We start from the raw sequence: 19,765 nt of genomic DNA on the forward strand, positions 1-19,765 counted from the left end.
TGCAACACCTTTGCTTTATCTATCAGACTCTCCTCTTTAGATCCAGTGCCAGATTCCCCTCCTTGATGTCCATACATCTTCTTGGGATCATTATCTTAGGGTCACACACCCATTTCCTAATCAATTGCCTCATGCACTACCTATAGTTACAAACTTTCACATCATTTTCTTATTGCTTCATGCACTGCCTACATTTACAGACTTTGGCATCCTTTATTCCTTTCCTATAAAGTATAGACTCTGGCATTCTTGCCCTACAGATTTACAGACTGTGGCAAGCTTGCTTTTTCCTATAGAGTTACAGACTCTGGAAACCCTTCTCCTTGCCTTGTAGAGTTACATACTATGGCATTCATTTCCTTCTGCCTTGTATAGTTACAGACTATGGAACACCCATGCACCTTACCCGTTAAAGTTACAGACTCTGAAAATCTGTTTCTTGCCCTTATAGAGTTGCAGACTCTGGTAAGCATCCTTGTACTTAGCCTTATAGAGTTACAATCTATGTCTACTTTTCCTTTACCATATAGACTACGGACTCTGGCATTCATCTACTTCACCCTGTAGAGTTACACACTCTGGCTATCTCTCATTCTGCCATGTGGGGTTGTAGACCCCGACAAATATATTTCCTACCTTGTAGAGTCACAAACTCTGGTAGCATCTTTGGTTCATACCATGCTTTCACTATTCAAACAATACTTGATCTTTTGTCACTTTGGCAAAACACCAATCATTAGTTAATGCCACACTCTTGATATTCAAGCAATTTTCTTTGCCTCTTAGCAACCCAATCAAATATCCTTCTTTCTTTATTCCATATTAGTTCCACGAACTACAAAGCTCTGACTTTTTCATTGTAGGATGAGAATACGTAGAAACAAGGCTTCGAACCCTTGAAGAGCATCTTAATTATATATTCCTCTTTCACCATAATTATTCTTTATTTTGCCTTAGGTCACCATTCATATCTTTCATGATCCATCATCTATCTTCAAGCATTAAACCATTTATCTCAGTCACATATTGTCTCTCTTTGGATCCAAATACCATATCCCTTTGGAATTCCATATATACCCTTTTAGGAAAAATGAACAATGTCCACTTTTGAACCAAGAGTTCTTTGTGTTATTGTCGAACATTTAATTATGTTTGTTTTCAGCCCCACCATGTATTGGTTCATGCCTTGGCCCCACCGTACATTGGTTCATGCCATCTTTACTCTTAGGTTCAAATACCATTTCCTTTATGGATTACAACAATACATTTACCTTTGGTTCCAAATTATACCTTTCTGTCACTTTTACCAAATCTTCCAATTCTTTCCATATTGATTATTTCTTCTATCACTCCATTCATTTCCATTATTCACTGTTCATTACCTTCATTCAATATCTTCTACGAATCATTCACTTCATGTGATACACTCTCTCTTTGAGCCAAATTCATTATTTATTTGAGCTCCATCTCGTGTCTGCCTTTGAACCAATAGATGTTTGCCTTAATGTCAAATACTTAATTCATTTTGTTTTCGGCCCCACCATCTAGTGGTTCATGCCTTGGCCCCACCATATATTGGTTCATTCCACCTTTACTCTTGGGTTCAAACTCCATCCCTTCATGGGTTCAAATCACATTATTCTTCGGTTCAAACCAAACCTTTATCACTCTTCTAGCATCTCCCATCATCAGTTATATGAACTACAGAGCTCTAAATTCCTTATTGCACTATAAGGATATGTAGGCATGAGTGCTTTAATCCTTACCGATCACTCTATATATTCCATTCATTTTCCCTTTATTCTTTCGCAAATAATCTTTAGATATAACATCCATTCGAGCATTAGACAATTGAAATGGTTCCCGTTGAGTACAACAGATGTGAGGGGTGCTAATACCTTCCCCTTGCATAACCGACTTCCTTACCCATTTTCTCTTCCCTCGGTTTTTATCAATGTTTTCCCCTTCGAGAATAAATAAAGTTCGATGGCGACTCTGTTGTATATTCGAGCGTGCGATGCGTTCGGGTATGTTTTTGCTAGCTTTAACCCCAAGAGGTTATGGGTCGACCCATCCGAGCTTTGGGTCGTCCAAAAGCCTATTGTGTTGACCCTACACAGGGCAACAACATTCTTTGAAATTGGTTTTAGTTTGGGTCAACCCAAAACACTATTTTTCACATAAAACTCGTTTTTTAACTTGTAAACATGATTCTAACTTGTTTTTAAATGTCATATGATGAAAATGAAAATTTAGACAATAAGAGAAAGGTCCAATGTACACAAATACTAAGTATCCTAGTTTTGACATCATTCAAAACATTTATGAGAGGATAGTGCACTCACATGGCTTTGTTATCCTTATCTTATATTCTGCAATTATTTACCAGCACAAAATATCAGCGTATATCTTGATATCCAACACCTTGCTTGGTCTCGGGACGCAAGCCACTTTCGAACTTGATACACTTCAATTCTTCAACTTCCTCATTTATAGTGGGGACAAAACTTCACAAGCTCTTTGAACTTAGCAGCATACTCAACAACTATCGAGTTCCCTTGTTTAAAATCAAGGAACTCGATCTCTTTCTTACTGCATACATTCTATGGAAAGTACTTCTCTGGAAAATTATTTCTGAAAGCAACCCAAGTAACCTCAGTACCTTCATTTTCCATTCTCTAAAGCACATTGTCCCACCAGTCTTCGACCTCCTACGACAACATATGAGTACCAAACAACACTTTCTAATCCTCAGTGCAAGCCATCACTTGAAATTTTTTCTCAATATCCTTGAGCCATATCTGAACACCTTATGGACCATAAGTTCCCTTGAAGGTCAACGAGTTATTTCTCTAAAACTTCCCCAATCTACGGAACTCAACACCTGCACCTTGTTGATTCTGCATCGCTTGACCAATCACTTCCAAAGCATCAACAATAGCCTGATTGTTTCTTCCTCCTGCTATATTCTACACACTAATAAACAACTATTAGAAGAAACAAGAATCGATAATGTTCATACACATGTTGCATACTAGAGAACAACACCATTATAAAAACATATTCGGATTGACCGACCTGCTCTAATATCATTACCTAACACCCTAAACCCCGAAACTTATATAAAAAAGATTTAATTCGACAATTTAAGGTGTCACTATGACAACCATAAAAAAACTCAACAATACATTTAACATCAAGCAACGGAAAATCATATCACAACAATTTCAAAGTTAAAATTCACAAATAAAGTATTAGACTTTAAACCACATAATTCAGCATTAACTCAAAACATAGTAAAAATGTCTTGTTCCCAATGTTACTGATCAAAGCATTTAACCAAATAAAAATTATAAATGATAAAGTTAATTAAGATGAGCTACAAGGCCATCTTCCAACTCACAACAACTACTACTCATGTTCCTTATTATCTATACACATCTTACATCAACACACAAACAAAATAACAAAGAGGTGAGAATACGCTCAAATATGTAGCAGTGCAAAAGATCATGAAGGGTAACTGTAGCGGGGTATTCATTACCATTAGAGATATTGACTAAATCCAAGGTAAATCATACAAAGTCGAGTCGCCACCGCACTTCTATTTATCCAAAGGAATGGTTAGAAAGCGAACAAAAACCTAAAAGTTTTAACAAAAACTAGTAAAAGAGAAACAGAGATCTGGGTAAGGGGGTTGGTTATGTAATGGGAAGGTGTTAGGCACCCAAAACATCCTAGGTACTCCTAGGGAGCCCTTTTCATACTTGTTGCAAAGGTTGTTTGTTTTGTGAAAATTTGTTTGTGCAAACATGATTGAAGAGATGAGAAGAGAATATACAAGTTATTTACATTTTGTGTTTGGATGGATAAACCCATTGCCTACGTACCCTCTTAAAAAGATTAGGATCAAAACCTCATAGTTCGGGGTAAAAATCTCAAAAAAAAACAAATGGGTGAATTGATTGGTCTAAAAACCTTAAGGTCTTTTGTTATCAAAGGGAGAAAACTCAACCAAACCACACATCCACCATGTGAGGATAACTTCAACATGCTAGTGAGGGGTTAACCCTATAATAAGCCTGGAAGACTCATTGTCCATCACTAAGGATATAGGTGAGTATTACATCTACCACAAAGATAACTCAAACCTAATAGCTAAAGGTTATGGAAATTTTTTGATTAAGAAAGTGGTCATTGGAACCACAAAAGACACTTAAATGGGTTATATTTACCAATTAGAAGTATATACAAAATGGTCAAAGTTGACTTAAAGATTCAATTCAAAATAAGTGTTATAAAAAAGAATGTTTGAAAATCAAAAGCATAAGGCTTGGGTTTCTAATGTTTGAAAGCAAAGGTTAAATGTTTGCACAAAAGGTTTTGGCTTGGGTTAGAGTGGAGATATGAAGAAGAAGGGCTAAGTCCTAAGTAAAACAAAAAGATGAGGGATGAAGAATCAAAACCACAATGGAGTCCCTCTCTTGAGATCATATTGATAATCCAAGTAACTCCCATCCTTTGGAATAAGCAAGCACAAAGCATAAGCAATTAAATAAGTCTCTTAAGAGATCTTCAATGTATCTGGTATCTTCCACTTGGATGATCATGGCAATGGTTCTCCAATTAAGCTCAAATGGAAACTCCTAGCACAAAAGCACACACATCAAAGATTCCATGAAGTAAAACAAGAATGGACAAGAGTGAGTTTAGAGATTTGGTCCTTCCAATCCATCTTCATTATTAAGATCCTTTTACTCCAATTTTGCATAAGGAAGGTCCTAGAATCTAAGTCCAATTCTCCATTTTTTGCATAAGGAAGGTCCTAGAAACTAAGTCCATTTCTTTGCATTTGGTCCACAACAATCAAAACAAAAACACAAGCACAATAATATATACACAATTATGTGCTCAAGTGAGCAAAAGGCAAATGGCATTAACATAAACATGTGCTCAAATGAGCAAAGAGAAAAGCAAATGGATAATATGTGCAAGAATAGTAAATTGCATAAAAGTAAATTGCATAAAGTAAATGTTAATTGTCAATGGTTAGTGTTAGTAGTTAGTGTGCCATAAGGCAAATTTAGCGCTATGTTAAGCAATCGTAATTGGACTTATGTAGAAGTCACAACTATCTGAGGTCGGTCAATAATAATGTAGGCAACAAACACAAGTTAGGAGTCTTGATTAGTGAACCAAGTCCCAAAAACTTGCCATGCCAAAAAAAAAGAAAATGAGAATTGATCTTGTATTGGTTTAAGCCTTTTGCATGATTTAAAAGACAACCTATCCTTAATGTAAAGCCATTCACTTGATCAATTGATCAAGATGAATTAGATTTGAATCAAAGAAGATTAAATCTCCCTAACCAATGCTAACTTATCAACCTTCAACTCATTGATCAAGAAGAAAAGAAATAGAAGAAGAAGAAGGAGAAGATGGATAAGAGAAATGGAAATGGCAAAATTAAAGTGCATTAAATGAAATACAATGTACCAATCCTCATATGTTGACCAATAACATTGAAAGTCAAGGTCAAACAATCAAAAACAGAAGTGAGATGAAGATTGGGAGTCAAGAAATGAATAAACTATTTTTGGCATTTTTCAATATTTAATTAAACTTGAATTAAAAATAAAATGGAAAGGTCAAACTTCAAAATTACTTCAAATCAACCTTGAAAGGTCCAAGTAATTTATCCTAAGTTCAACAAGGTCAAACAAAGTTTGACAAAAAATTTCAGCATTTTTAAAAGTCAGAAAACTATTTTTAATCAATTAAAAATGAATAAAAATAACCTAATTGAACTAAAATCTCAAATAAATCTCAAATCAATTCAAAAATTGATGAGAATATTTTTCATAGATCCATCATCATTCAACTAGGTTAGGAAAATATTTTTGTATTTTTTGAATATCAAAAACTATTTAAAATGAATTAAAAATAACCAGAAAAGAGAAAATTCACAAAAAAATATCAAATGACAAAAGCGAAAGAGATATGATGCAATTGGTCCCATAATTTTTGGATTAAAAATGAGAGAGATATGATTTTTTGAAATAAAAGGGATTAAAGAAAATAAAATCAGAAAATAGAAAAAAGCGAAAAAACAAAGAGCGTTGGATCTGAGCTCATTAATTGAGCTGGCAGATCACACGCTCCTGAGGCGCGCGCTTATGGTGATTCACGGTCAATGCCATCACATGGAAAATAAGTGAAAGTCATAACAATGGATGATCCAGATTAGATTTGGAAAAGAGATCACACGGCCAGGAATTGATCTGGCAATGATGGAGCCACCAGAGCCACCGTCTTCTTCGGTGAGCTTGGATTTTCCGGCGAAAAATGCAGAGATCCAAACCTTAATGAAAATGCACAATCTATACATCTTTAGAAAGCTGGGATGATGTACATCATCCCTGTACCATCCATTTTCACTCTAGATCTCCATGGTGTAAGAAATCAGAGGTTGAAAAATCTGGTGTTCATCATGAACTCAATGGATTTCAAAAATTGGATGCATAAATATGATGCCTTTATTGAGAGGACTTCAGCCAACACAAGATCCAAGCAAATAGGTCAATGGATGATGAGATTCGAAGAAAATACCAGTTGAAGTGTAAGCTGGAATTCTGGTAACTTGAGCTTGATTCTTTGCTTGCTTTACCAAAACAGAAGTTCAATGAGATGAATGATGAAGGTTTAGAAGCATTAGATCTAAGAATTCAACCAGATGAAGTTGAATTTTAGATCTGAAAAATTTGAGAAAAATGGAATTGCTTCTTTAGTGAATGCTATGGAAAGAATTCTGCAGCATTTCAGGTTGAATTAGGCGTGTGAAATGAATGGAATGAGGTCTCTATTTATAGAGGAAGTGGCAAGAAGAATGTGATCAATCCGTGTGCATGGCATGTGGAGCTTCATTGCATGGGCTTGCATGATCATGCACAAGGCCCAAAAACAATGCTAAATGAATTCTGAGCATCAACCAAATGGAATTGTACGTGTGACTTGCAAGGCAATTGCTTATGTACCAAGATTTCAAGTGAATTTCTCATTTGTACCTAAACATTCATCTCTTCGAAAGTCCCAATGAAAAAATCCAAACATGATCATGTGAGTAATGGTTGGAAAGGCCTTGATGTAAGGAACAATTGTTATGTTGAGCAAAAATCCATTTGAAGTGTGGAAATTTATGAAATTTGAGTTTAAAGTGCAAGGTGCATGACATGTCAAGGCAAAGTTTCTAAAATTGGCCAATTTTCAAGCCCCTCTGTTTTGATGATGAAAGACTCAAATTTAAAAACCTCCAACATCAAAGTTGTAGATCTTTTCAAGACAATCAAAATGGACTTAAAGTTTGCATCATTTGGGTTTTTGATGAAAGAGTTATGGGCACTTGAAGTTGGACTTTTTTGACTTATAATGCATTTGATCAAAAAGGACCTATAATGTCTTGCATTATCACATGTACTTCCTTTGAGATTTTGAAATTTTGTTCAACATAACATTTGAAGTAGACATCTTAATATTTACAATTCATTTGATCCCACCTCAAAATCATAAAAAATGAAAGAGTTATGTCCTTGGGAAGTTGACCCACAATTAGGGTTTCAGTCAAAATGACCTATAATGTATTGGAATGGCAGATGGCCTTCCAAGCTTCAAATAAATTTTTGATGAACATGAAAGTTGTTCATATTTTCCTTAAGAACATGTTTTCTTTTGGAACCATCTCCATTTGACCAACACATAAAATGTTAGGTCTTAGTGAATTTTCAAAATAGTCAGATGAATTGACTGATCAACTTCTCAAGTCCACAACTCATATCTTGATGAATTTATGATTGAGGACACTCAAATAAGTTTAAATATGCATGAAATTATGAATTAAAGAACTTACCTTGATTGTATTTGACCATGGGCTGAGGTTGCTTCATGAGCAAGGCATTGTGATGCACAGATGAATTAGGGTTTCTCTGAAGAAAAAGACCTCAAACCCTTTGACTTGCTTTGATCAAAATGATGCATTAAGGTACTAGGGAGGCATATTTGATGGATGATATCTTGGGGAACCATTGCCATGCTTGCTATCATCTCCTCTTGACCATGTTTTTGTACCAATGATCTCCTAGAAGCTTTGGACCTTGTGATTGCTCAAGCTACAAACAAAAATGTTAGTGACATATTTTGTGCTTTTGGTTAGTAAACAAAATGAGAAAAGCAATGATATACAATTCAAGCATGCTTGGTGATCTCAAACCAACTCACAGAAGGTCCCACCCAAAGGCAAAGGGAACCAAGATGCTAATGATCCTCGAGGCTATGCAAATGAAATGTTATGATGCCATGAGGGATCTTAGGGACAAAATTGAGGTCTTACAGTAACATAAACAACAATAACAACAACATCAATCATCAACATGTAATATATTCACACAACAATCATCAATTCACAAATGCCAACTTGTATGCAATGTGAGAAAACCTCGACCCTATATGCATATGGTACCAACTCAACAATGATTCTTCGTACAAACCAGGTCCCAACATTTGAACCCTGAGTCCCCTCATTTGAGCTCGGTACGAATCACTAGTCCTAACATCTGAACTTATGACTCGTCTCTTTCACAACATTGACAACATATGATGTATGACATACAATAATTCCACAAAAAGAATACAAGAATAATTATAGCCCCACATCTGATTGTAAATAATCATGCATCTAAGCGCATTAACATTAGTTCTCATGTCGAGCTACGTATCTCAACAACCATCAACAAGTATGTACGAGAATTCATATAATTATACTTTAACTTTACAACATATATGCACACATTGAATAAACATCCATATAACACTTAATCATATTAATTCATTTCATTAAACACGACCAAACAACAACCAACAGTCGTTAGAATCAAAGACAGACTGACAATTCGAGTCAAAATGGAAACTCTATTCTGTCACGCTCGCTAATCGATCTACAACTTTGCTAAGCGAGACCCAAAAACCAGAAAAAAGCCACGCTCTGCACATGCTCGCTAAGAGAGACCTTCTTCGCTAAGTGAAGGCTCGCTAAGCGAGGCTTCATCCTCTCTAAGCAAGGTCTCCCATAATAGCAAAAAAAATGCAATCCACCATTTAAGCTCTATCAAAGCTCTGATTTTGACCCCAAATCACCCATATCAAACAAAAAACATCCTATACACATGACATCATGATTAACACATCATATACTCATTGACTAAACACCTAATTAATCACTTTATCATGAGTTTAAGGTTATGCTCATAATACCAAAAACATACACATGAACAACAACTCAATCAATTATCAGATAAAGAGGCACACGAAAATCAGTAATCAAATCATGCATGAATTTCATATATTCCACGAAAATTATAATAGAAATATCATAGTTTTCTCTTTATAACACATAAATATGAACAATGGAATAAAATAGGGAAAAACCTAATGGAGATTAAGGATTTCTCCTTACCGGTCATGTAATTAACACCATATTTAGAGTAATCCCCCTCCTTTATCTTGGATTTCCAGCAAGGCAAACTCTACAACGATGGTGATCTCTCCTTTTTCCTCAAGCCATAGCTTTCCTCTCTTTCCTCTTTCTCTAATTCTCCAAAAAAATACATATTAACTACTCTTAGGCTTCCTAACCCCATTAAAACCCTAATTTAATCTTCTAATAATCACACTTTGGCCCAAACTTATTATAATTCTCACCATTTACCTTATTTTCCTTATAATTTCTATTTTCCACCCAAAACCTCTATTTTCTATTTAATTTTAATATTATTTAGTTATTTAGTTATTTAATTAAATAACAACATTTTTCTATCATTCCCAACATAGCATAAACATATCAAAACACCAAATCACCAATCCAATGCATATAAAATTCATTTAAATAAATAAATAAATCATAAATTCAATTAAATAAATAGTTTAAAGAAAACAGGGTGTTACAAACATCACCAAATATCGAGGTATTATAGGATCCTTACTCCATTTAACGACGAGTATACTATATATCATGTTTAGTGTATGTATGTGTGCCAGATATCAAGCATCACATGTGGAATCCCATTTTAAGATTGTAAAAGTAATTTTGAGGTATCTTAACGGAACCTCGCATCACATCCTTTGGCTTCCTAAAGGTAGTGCATGTAAATTAGTAGGTTTTTCCGATTATGATTTTACGGGGTGCAAGTCGGATAGAAAAGCACTAGTGGTACTTGTCACTTGTTTAGAAACTGTTTGGTTTCTTGGCACAGTAAAAAGCATCATAGCGTTGCTCTTTCTACCACTAATGTTGAATACATAGTTGCTAGTAGTTGTTATGCACAAGTCTTATGGCTAAAGCAATAATTTCTAGATTATGATTTAAAACTTGGCTGAATTCCGATCAAGTGAGATAACACTAACACTATAAATCTTACTGAAAAAGGAGAATCCATTACATCCCTCATGGACTAAACATATATAAATTTAGCACCATTTTCTTAGAGATCATGCTGAAAAATGAGACATTACACTTAAATTCGATGATACGAAAAATCAGCTTGTTGACATTTTTACAAAACCATTATCTTCGGAACCTTTTCACAAGATTTGTAGGGAATTGAGAATCCTAGATTCCTTGTGCTTTAAATAGATTGGGATCTATGTTTAATTTCTTTTTCTATTTTTATTTTGTTTTCACTAACACTATCTTGTTGAAAACCATAGCTTCACCAACCCCATTAGTATATCTTTATAACTCTAATATCATTGCATCTATGATTTCTCTACATATGTTCACTGATTTGCTTATTAAATTCTTTATTTCATTCATTCATCTATAGCATGTTTATGCTTGTACATCTTTGCATTTATATTCTTTTCAAATGCATTTTGTTAATTATGTGCGTTTGAGCATTCATATACGTGCTCATGCATTATTTAACCTTCCATTCATAATAGTTTTGATCACTCATGTGTGCTTTAATTGAGATGTTGTTGCATTTCTATTTGCATGTTTGTTCTGTGTAGCATGTCTATCTTCATGTTTTGTAACCTATTTCTATTGTTGTATTTCTTCTTAGCTTTTTAGCTCATGTGTTCATCTGGAATTAGTTTTCTTTGCTGCTAGTTTTTAGGTGTTTTAGACTCATTATCATCAATCTCTATTTTATCTTGTCAAAGGAGGGAAAGTTGTAACATGAGTAAAGAATTGTGTTATGTGTTTTATGTTGTCGTGTGTGCGATGTTTCAGAGGGCACACACATTTATTTATTTATTTGGTTCAAAATCAACTCAATTCCAAATGAAAGTTTACCAAGCATAAAAAATGGGGACACTGAAGTTGCATGTCTCTAATATATTCAGGGGAGAACCCCAATACAATTTTTTTCTTGTAATTTATGCTTTCATTTTGTTTATTATTGTTTATTGAGCCTCCTTTATAACTGCACATCTTTGAATCAAGTTTTGAATCAATTTGTTTTAGTCAATTGTTTGAGTTAATGGAACAAGAACCATATTTGAGGTTAGTTCAAGTTATGTGGGAAGTGAAATCTCAAACTATTTTGAAAAACTTTTGAAAATTTGATATTTGGTGTGTATGACTCGAGTCACTCACATTCCATGAATAGAATCAAATCAAATAGAGTAAAACATGATGGTTTTGGTGTCTGTGACTCAATTATAGTTTACACATGATTCAAATCATGCAACTCTGTGACCTGAATCACGAGTTGTACATGACTCAAATCACAAATCACCTATTAGCGACTTCCTCATTTGATTTAAATCTCACATCCTACATGACTTTAATCACAAGATATTTCACTTTTCCTATTCGGTTATGATCAACTCAATTCAAATCAAGCTTTGTACATGACTCGAATCATGAGCTTTCATGACTCGAATAAGAGCTACAACATGACTCGAATTGCAGGAAATGGGTCACTTTTCTTTACGATTGATCTTGTTACACCCTACTTGCTCATTTGACTCAAATCAACAAAGGCTCTTGACTCAAATCTAACAACCATTTTCACTTTTTGTTCATAATCTCCAACACATATAAATTCATTTTGTCACCTTATTTAAAAAAAACACTCTCATAACCAATATTGTGATTGTGTGAAATCAACAACCTCTCATTTTTTAAAACTAAAAAATATCTTGCAAATATAATTTCTTTCATCTTCAACCTCTAGTTTGATTTCAAATCTTGATTATGAATATTTTTAATTATTGAGGGAAATATGTCTTGAAACTAACATTTCTTGAATGTTTGGTAAAGATTTTCATGAAACTTACAATATTATGGTTGTTGTGACTGGTAGTGACAAACTCCAGTGAAAAGAAGGAGTTTATTTACTCTGGGTTGACCGTAGTAGTGTTGTATGGAATCGTACAAACAAGGTAGAAATTCTTTCTAATCTTCGGACAGTTCATTGCTCAAGAAATCGATGGGATCATGGGCGATTTCCACAGATAAAGATTGTTAGTAGATTGGTGAAGCTGGAAGATTCAAGAAGAATGAATCGAGTAAAGATTTCACAGGGAGTTCAACATAAACGCTATATACAAGTCAAGATACATATAGGAGAATTATTTTTCTTAACATTATTGTGGATGGGTGATTGTATGAAATCGTTTAATATTTTTCTAAACATAGTGAAAGAAAAACTTTCAATGGGAAACCATTGGAGAGAAGAGTAGGTTTCTGCGAGGATGATAAAGCCTAAACACAATACATCCTAGTGTATTCTCTCTCTCTCTCTCTCTCTCTCTCTCTCGTGCATGCACACACATTTAATTTTCGTAGACTATTGCATGTTTAGGCTTTCGTTTCTTAGCGTAATTTATCTTAACTCTTGTCGGTAGCAATTTATTACGTAAGTGTAGGTTTTGTTAGACTTGGAACCTAATTGAGTTTTAGTGCTGATTAAAATATGCAAACTAGTAGTGTTAGACTCTACAATAATTTAATTTTTGTAAATAACACATCTCATGTAATTTAAAAATTATCAATTGAACATAATGTATAACATTTTGTGTTGTTATTGGATAATCTGTGATATTTGTGAATTGCGTATTTGTAAGTGGGATTGATTTCATATACAAGCATAAGCTCTATATTTTCTCTTTAAGACTTCCACACGTTTGAAAAAGTATGATATTACTATTTGAAAACCGATCAATTTTTGAAGGATTTATTCCCCCCCCCCTCTATATCTTTTCTCTACTCCATATTCCTACCCAACACTTCGGCTTCGATCTATTTGTTAAAATAATCAACAACTACAATCAACTACCTAAGTTGGTCGGGCATCAGAGCGAATGGGACCAAGGTGGTCCAATCCCCATTGCAAAAACGACCAAGGTGAAGTGAGGACGTGTAGCTCGGTGGATGAGGAATTGAATACATATTTGTGCCTCTGGCATTTGTCATATTTCTTTACATACTCTCGAGCATCTTGGACCATGGTCGGCCAAAAATATCACGCTCTCAAGACCTTTTTGGCTAAGGCAGTAGCTCCCAGATGTTGCCTAACTATCCCTTTGCGTACCTCTATGAGATCGTAATTAGCCTCTGTATTTTCTAGGCATTCTAATATGTAAGTGGAGAGACCTCTCTTCTGTAGGGGCCCATATACTATCGTATACCCATTGGTCATTTTCTTTACGAATGTGGCTTCTGACGGATCTAGGTGTAGATTCTTTTGTTCAATACACTTTTTAATCAGAGTGATCCAAGAAGGAGAGGTTGTTCCACCTATTTTCATTATGATTTTCCCATTTTCTCGGTACTTAGCATTTTCTTAGTCTCCTAGATGAATGAATGATTGATTATGGGACTTCGTGTGTTATCTAATCCGGATAGTACATCGACACAAGTGTTTTATTCGCGGGGAACATGGGTAATTTCATATTGCCTCAAGTTTGGTAACTTTTCAGTGGTAAATTTAAGGTATTTTTGCAACAAAGGGTCCTTATCTTGAGCACCACCCTTGATTTGAGAGACAACCAACTTGGAATTTGTCCACAATTTGAGGCATTCTGCCTCGACCTCTTTGGCTAACGTTATCCACACCATTACCGCCTCGTATTAATCTTAATTGTTAGTGGCTTGGAATTAGAATCTCAATTATACTTCTATCATGAGCCCACAATTGTTTTCTAGAATGACTCCCGCTCCACTCCCGCTAGTATTAGATGATTCATCTGTGAAAACCACCCTGGTATGGTCTAGTGCCAACGATACTGCGATCATTTATGCAAGGAAGTTGGAGAATAGTTGAGCTTTTAATTCCTACTCACTTCAAAAGAAATCTCAAACTCGGATAACTCAATTGCCCATTTTTTCAATCTCCCGGCCAAGTCGGGTCGATATAGTACCTGCCTCTAAGGAAAAGCTATTTGAACCACTATGGAGTGTGCAAGGAAATATCTTATGAGTTTTTGTAATGCCACTACTACTGATAGGGTATCTTTCTCAAATTTATGATATTGGGTTTCTGCTCCAACTAGGGCGTTTGATACGAAATATACGGGACTTTGCCCAACATTTGTTTCTCTTATGAGGACGACATTCATCGCTTGCTCATCAAATGCTAGGTAAAGATACAAAATCTCCCACGATAACGGTCGGGTAAGTACTGGTGGGATTGCTAAGATCCTCTATAGGGAATCAAATGCGTAGTTGCATTCGACATTCCATTCAAATTTTGTCTATTTTATCAACAACTTGTAAAAAGGTAGCGCCTATTGAGCGGGTCTAGAAATGAACCTGTTCAAGTCAGTCAACATCCCATTTAGCCTTTGGATATCCTTCTTTGAAGTTGGTGTCTTCATCTAACTACTTCAGGTTTATCAGGATTGGCCTTAATACCTTGTTTTGTAAAATAGAAACCTAGAAACTTGTCGGCCATCATGGTAAAAGTGAATTTCTCAGGATTAAGCCTCATGATGTATTACTAGACTCTTCTAAACACCTATTGGAGATGTTGAGCGTAAAGTGTGTCTGCACTAGACTTCACTATCATATCTTTCATGTTCACTTCTAGAGTTTCCACTATCTATTCCCATAAGGTTTTGTTAATCATTATTATGTTGGTTGCTCTAGCAATCTTCAACCCGGATGACATGGGATTGTATTGGTAATTGGCTTGCTCAGTCATGAACACGGTTTTTATATGGTCAGGTCAAAACATTGGTAATTGGTTGTACCTGAAGTACGCATCCATGAAGGACATCAAATGATAGTCAGATGAATTATTAATATGTTGGTGGATGTTCAAGAGTGGATATGAATGCTTTGAATATGCTCGATTGAGGTCGGGGTAGTCGATGCACGTCCTTCATTTGCCAAAGGTCTTCTTGACTAGGGCCATGTTAGATATACATTCATTATACTTTTCTTCCTAAATAAACTTGGCATAAGATAGGCCTCTCACTGTGTTTTCGGTAGCCTCATAATTTTCAGTGGATTGTTTTCTTCTTTGTTAGGACACGTACCAGGAATCGACGTTCAGGTTTAACTGATGGCAACCCACTTGGGGATCAATAATTTTATGCAGAGAGATAGCAAAGAGTTCGGAATTAGCTTTGGAGGCACTCAATTATCACAATCTTTACTTGGGAGGAGAGCCTGTACCCTATTTTAACTGACCTGGCCGAATTCTCTCATAGTTGCACGAACTCGAACTTGCCATCTGGGTTAGTGTAAGACCCAAATTTTGACCCTAAGATCCCTCATGCATTTTCATCATAAGCATTAGCATTGGGATCATACCTTGGCATCCTCCTTACCCCTCTTTCATTGGGTTTGTTTTGGGAGAGATCACCAAGCACTTTGTGATTATATCATACTTGTATATTATCATTTTACTAACCAAAATACCAAAAATATGTCTTTGTATCTATCTAACTCTTGTGTAGGTAGGGCATGATCTCCTTGACTCATTGATCACATCTAGGGTTTGAGACCCTCATGAACAAAGAGCACAACCAAGAATTGATTCAATAATGGTTATGAACATCATATATGAGTCCCAATTATCTCTACATGTCATATTGATCAAGTTTGCTTCAAGAGTTTGAGGGTGATTTGCCTTGGAAATCCTAGTTTGACTGGGTATCTTGAGTAACTTCTCCATCAAGCTATCTCACCAATTGATCAAATTTTTCTAGGGACACTTCAAAATTCATCATCTTATGCATATATGATCTACCATGATCCAATAAATTCAAGAGAATTGGAAGTTAGCAAGTTGGTTGATGGTGGTTGGCCAGATGAATTCATCTAATCAAAACTGGGTCTCCCTATACCCTATCTCCTACAATTTTCACCATATGAAAATGATTCCAAGAAAAAACTTACTCTAAATGACATTCCAAACAACCTTCATGTTGAGACCTATAGCTAGTTTTGCTTGGAAAATCATTTTCTATTTTGAAACATTATAGGTCATTTTGTCTAAACCCTAATTTGAAAGTCAACTTCCCAAGGCCATAACTTGCTCAATTTTTATTAGATGTAAGATTTACAAGTTTCAAAATCAAATTCAATGTGTCTACTTCAACTTTGATGTTTGGAGTGGGAGATAATTCAACTTCTTTGCACATGTTATATGAGGCTACATTATAGGTCACTTTTGATCTATACCATTGATCAAGTGATTTTACCAAACTTCAAAAATGCATAAATCTATAATTTGAAATCCAAATGACATGAAATTGGTGACCATTTTGAAGTTATTTGAGAGATCTTCAACTTTGATGAAGACACTTTTCTTATTTGAAGCTCCTATAAAACGTTAAGCAAGGTGGAACATTGAGACATATGGCTTGACACTTAGAAAATTTTCAATATGTCAAATTTTTCCAAACTTCCACCTCAAATATCTCCAAGTTCCAAGCTCCAAATGAAAAAGTGTTCAATATAAAACTTATTCCTCTTGATCTCACCTTTCCGAAGAGCTAAAATTCATGCATTTTGGATGAGAAATGCATAGGCTGCAGATGGCTTAAACAGGTTATGTGTCATGGATCAAACTTCAAACAACAATGCTCAATTGCCTTGCTATCCAATCCATCTCCAATGCATCTGAACTTCATTTTGGTCTTTCAAACAATTATTTCATGGGCCTATGCGCGCCCATGCACCATGCTTTCATCATTTGCCAATTTTGGAAAGTAAAAGTGAATGTGCAAATATCATCCAATTCCCCTATAAATACAGTTGCTTATGCTCAGAATTATCACACACACTGTGTCAGCTTTGATTCCCCACAAAAAACCCTTCATAACAAGAGGATAAACCTGAGAAATTCAGTTGAATTTGAGCTTGAATCTCAACTGCTTTGGAATTCAATTCTCCCGGAGTCCATTGATTCTAAGCCATTCCATTCCTCTTCTGCAAGCAATTGAAGTGAAGCCAAGCATAATTCAGATCAAGATCTAGCAAGCTCATACCTCCATTGAAGGTAATGTGCAGAATTTTTGATCTCTTCGATTCTCCTTGTTTCTTGCTAATTTCTCTTGATTATTGTGTTGGCTGAAGTCCTACCAATGTAGGCATGGTGTTTGAGTTGCTTTGAGGTCAAATCGAAGCAACTCAGATCATGAACCTCATTTTTCAATTCCACATATCTCTCAATATAGTTGGAATTGGAAGAAATGGAGGTGATATTCGTGCTCAGTGATGTTTTCTCTTTAAAATCATGTCCCTGTTTTAAATTTTGGTGATGGTTCATGATGACCAGTCCGGTGGAGCTCGCCAAAGAAGACAACCGGAGCTCTGGTTCTGGTGATGATTTGTCTTTGGTCTAAACCGTGTGATCTAATTCTCATGTTATAATCTTAGTCGTTCCTTTTGATTAACATGTTTGCAACGCTGTTGACTCATGCATTGGTGGAACGTGCACTGTGGATCATCAGATCTTCCACCTCAATTAATGAGGGAGATCTCATGGTCCACGTATTTTAGCTGTTGAATTCCATTATTTTCAATAATTCATAATAAATTTAATATTGATCCAAAAAATATGGGACTTTCACCAAAAAATTTCAAATATTTTTCTCTTTCATATTCTGAATTAAAATTATTTTTTGGATCATTATTAATATTTTTCATGAATTAATTGATTTTTCATTTGTTTTTAATTGTTTAAAAATATTTCTAAGTGTCCAAAAATTATGAAATTTTTTATCCAAGGTCCTTTGACCTTGTTTGACCTATGATAAATCACATGGTCATTTATTTGGTGTTTTGATGTGATTTTAGGATTTGGACAAAACATATTTGAATTTAATGCATTATTGTAATATTTTTAATTGAATAAATGTCATTTTAATTGTGTTGACCATTTGGATTGACTTATTTGAGTTTCTCATTTGTTGTTGGGCCTTGGTCAAGGTTGATTTGACTTTGTCAAGTTAATATTATTGGATTTAGGGGATTGATGCAATGTACATTCCATCTCCCAAAATGAATGAATACTATTAATTTGGCAAAAGTCCTCCTTTGACCAATTTGTGATCCCATTCATCCCTTTCCCTCTTCATCTAATTCCCCTTTTTCATCCATTCATTTCAATTGGCCAATGACATATCAAAGTCCTAATTCTAGTTGATTGAAAGATTAACATGGGTATGGATGAGATTATGCCACTCCTTTAACATATTTTTGTGTGTGGTATGTTTAATGAGCATAGTTCTTAATACTATGTCTCCAACATGCATTAACACCAAAAGTTTATTGCCTGGCCTCAAATAGTTGTGACTTCTACATATGTCTAATTACGATTGCTTAACATGGCGCTAAATTTGTGACATAATAGGCATAAGCATTCTAGTTAGTGAGATTGTAAGTCTTCCCTCTTCCATGGTATTGTGTGGAAACTTGGCCTTCTTTCCTTCCTTTGGAAGATGTTTTGGTTCAAGGATCCATGCTTTTGGAAATTGGGTTGAGTGTTCTCCAAAGAATGTCTTGAAATCAAAAAGCAAAACAAAACTAACTATTAACTTACTAACCATTAACTTTTACTTTTAAGCTTTTACTTTTAATGCAATTTACTTTTATTGTTTTATTATCATTTGTCATTGTACATATCATTCTAATTGTTTATGTTTATGCAATTTTCACTTTGTCCATTTGGACCATATTATGTGATATATTTTGTTGCTTTGATTGTTTGATTGGTCTTTTACCATTAATGCACATAATAATAACAAAAACCCTAAAAGATTTTTTGAGTGGACTGTTGTTTTTATCTTGCCCCAATTGGACTTAGAACTTAGGCAACATTGCTTTGCTAATGGACTTGGCCAATGCCAATTTGTTGAAGAACCAAAAACTTGCAAGTTTGAATTCATCTGATACATCATTCAAGATCTCTCCAGATTCATCTACAACATTGATCATTGATAAGTTGTTATGTTGAACCTGTGACTTGTGGAATTCATCTGTTACATGGGCTATTTTGAAGAAGATCATTGAAGTGAAGAAACTGGGATGAGGCCATCTTTATTTGATGCCTTTGCTCTTCAAGATTGATATAATTGTGCATTTGTGTGTTACTTGATTCTAAAAAGTCCAAGGGAATTCTGGGTTTCTATTGACATACTTGTCTTTTGGATTGCTCCCATTTGGTTAGATCTTTTCAACTTTAAACTTTTAAATTTTGTATATAGGGTAGTCTCTTCATCTTCTCCCCATTTCTTTAATTTCAAAATCTCTCCC

Source organism: Lathyrus oleraceus, chromosome 4, assembly GCF_024323335.1.
Source record: "Lathyrus oleraceus cultivar Zhongwan6 chromosome 4, CAAS_Psat_ZW6_1.0, whole genome shotgun sequence".
Lineage (NCBI taxonomy): Eukaryota > Viridiplantae > Streptophyta > Magnoliopsida > Fabales > Fabaceae > Lathyrus > Lathyrus oleraceus.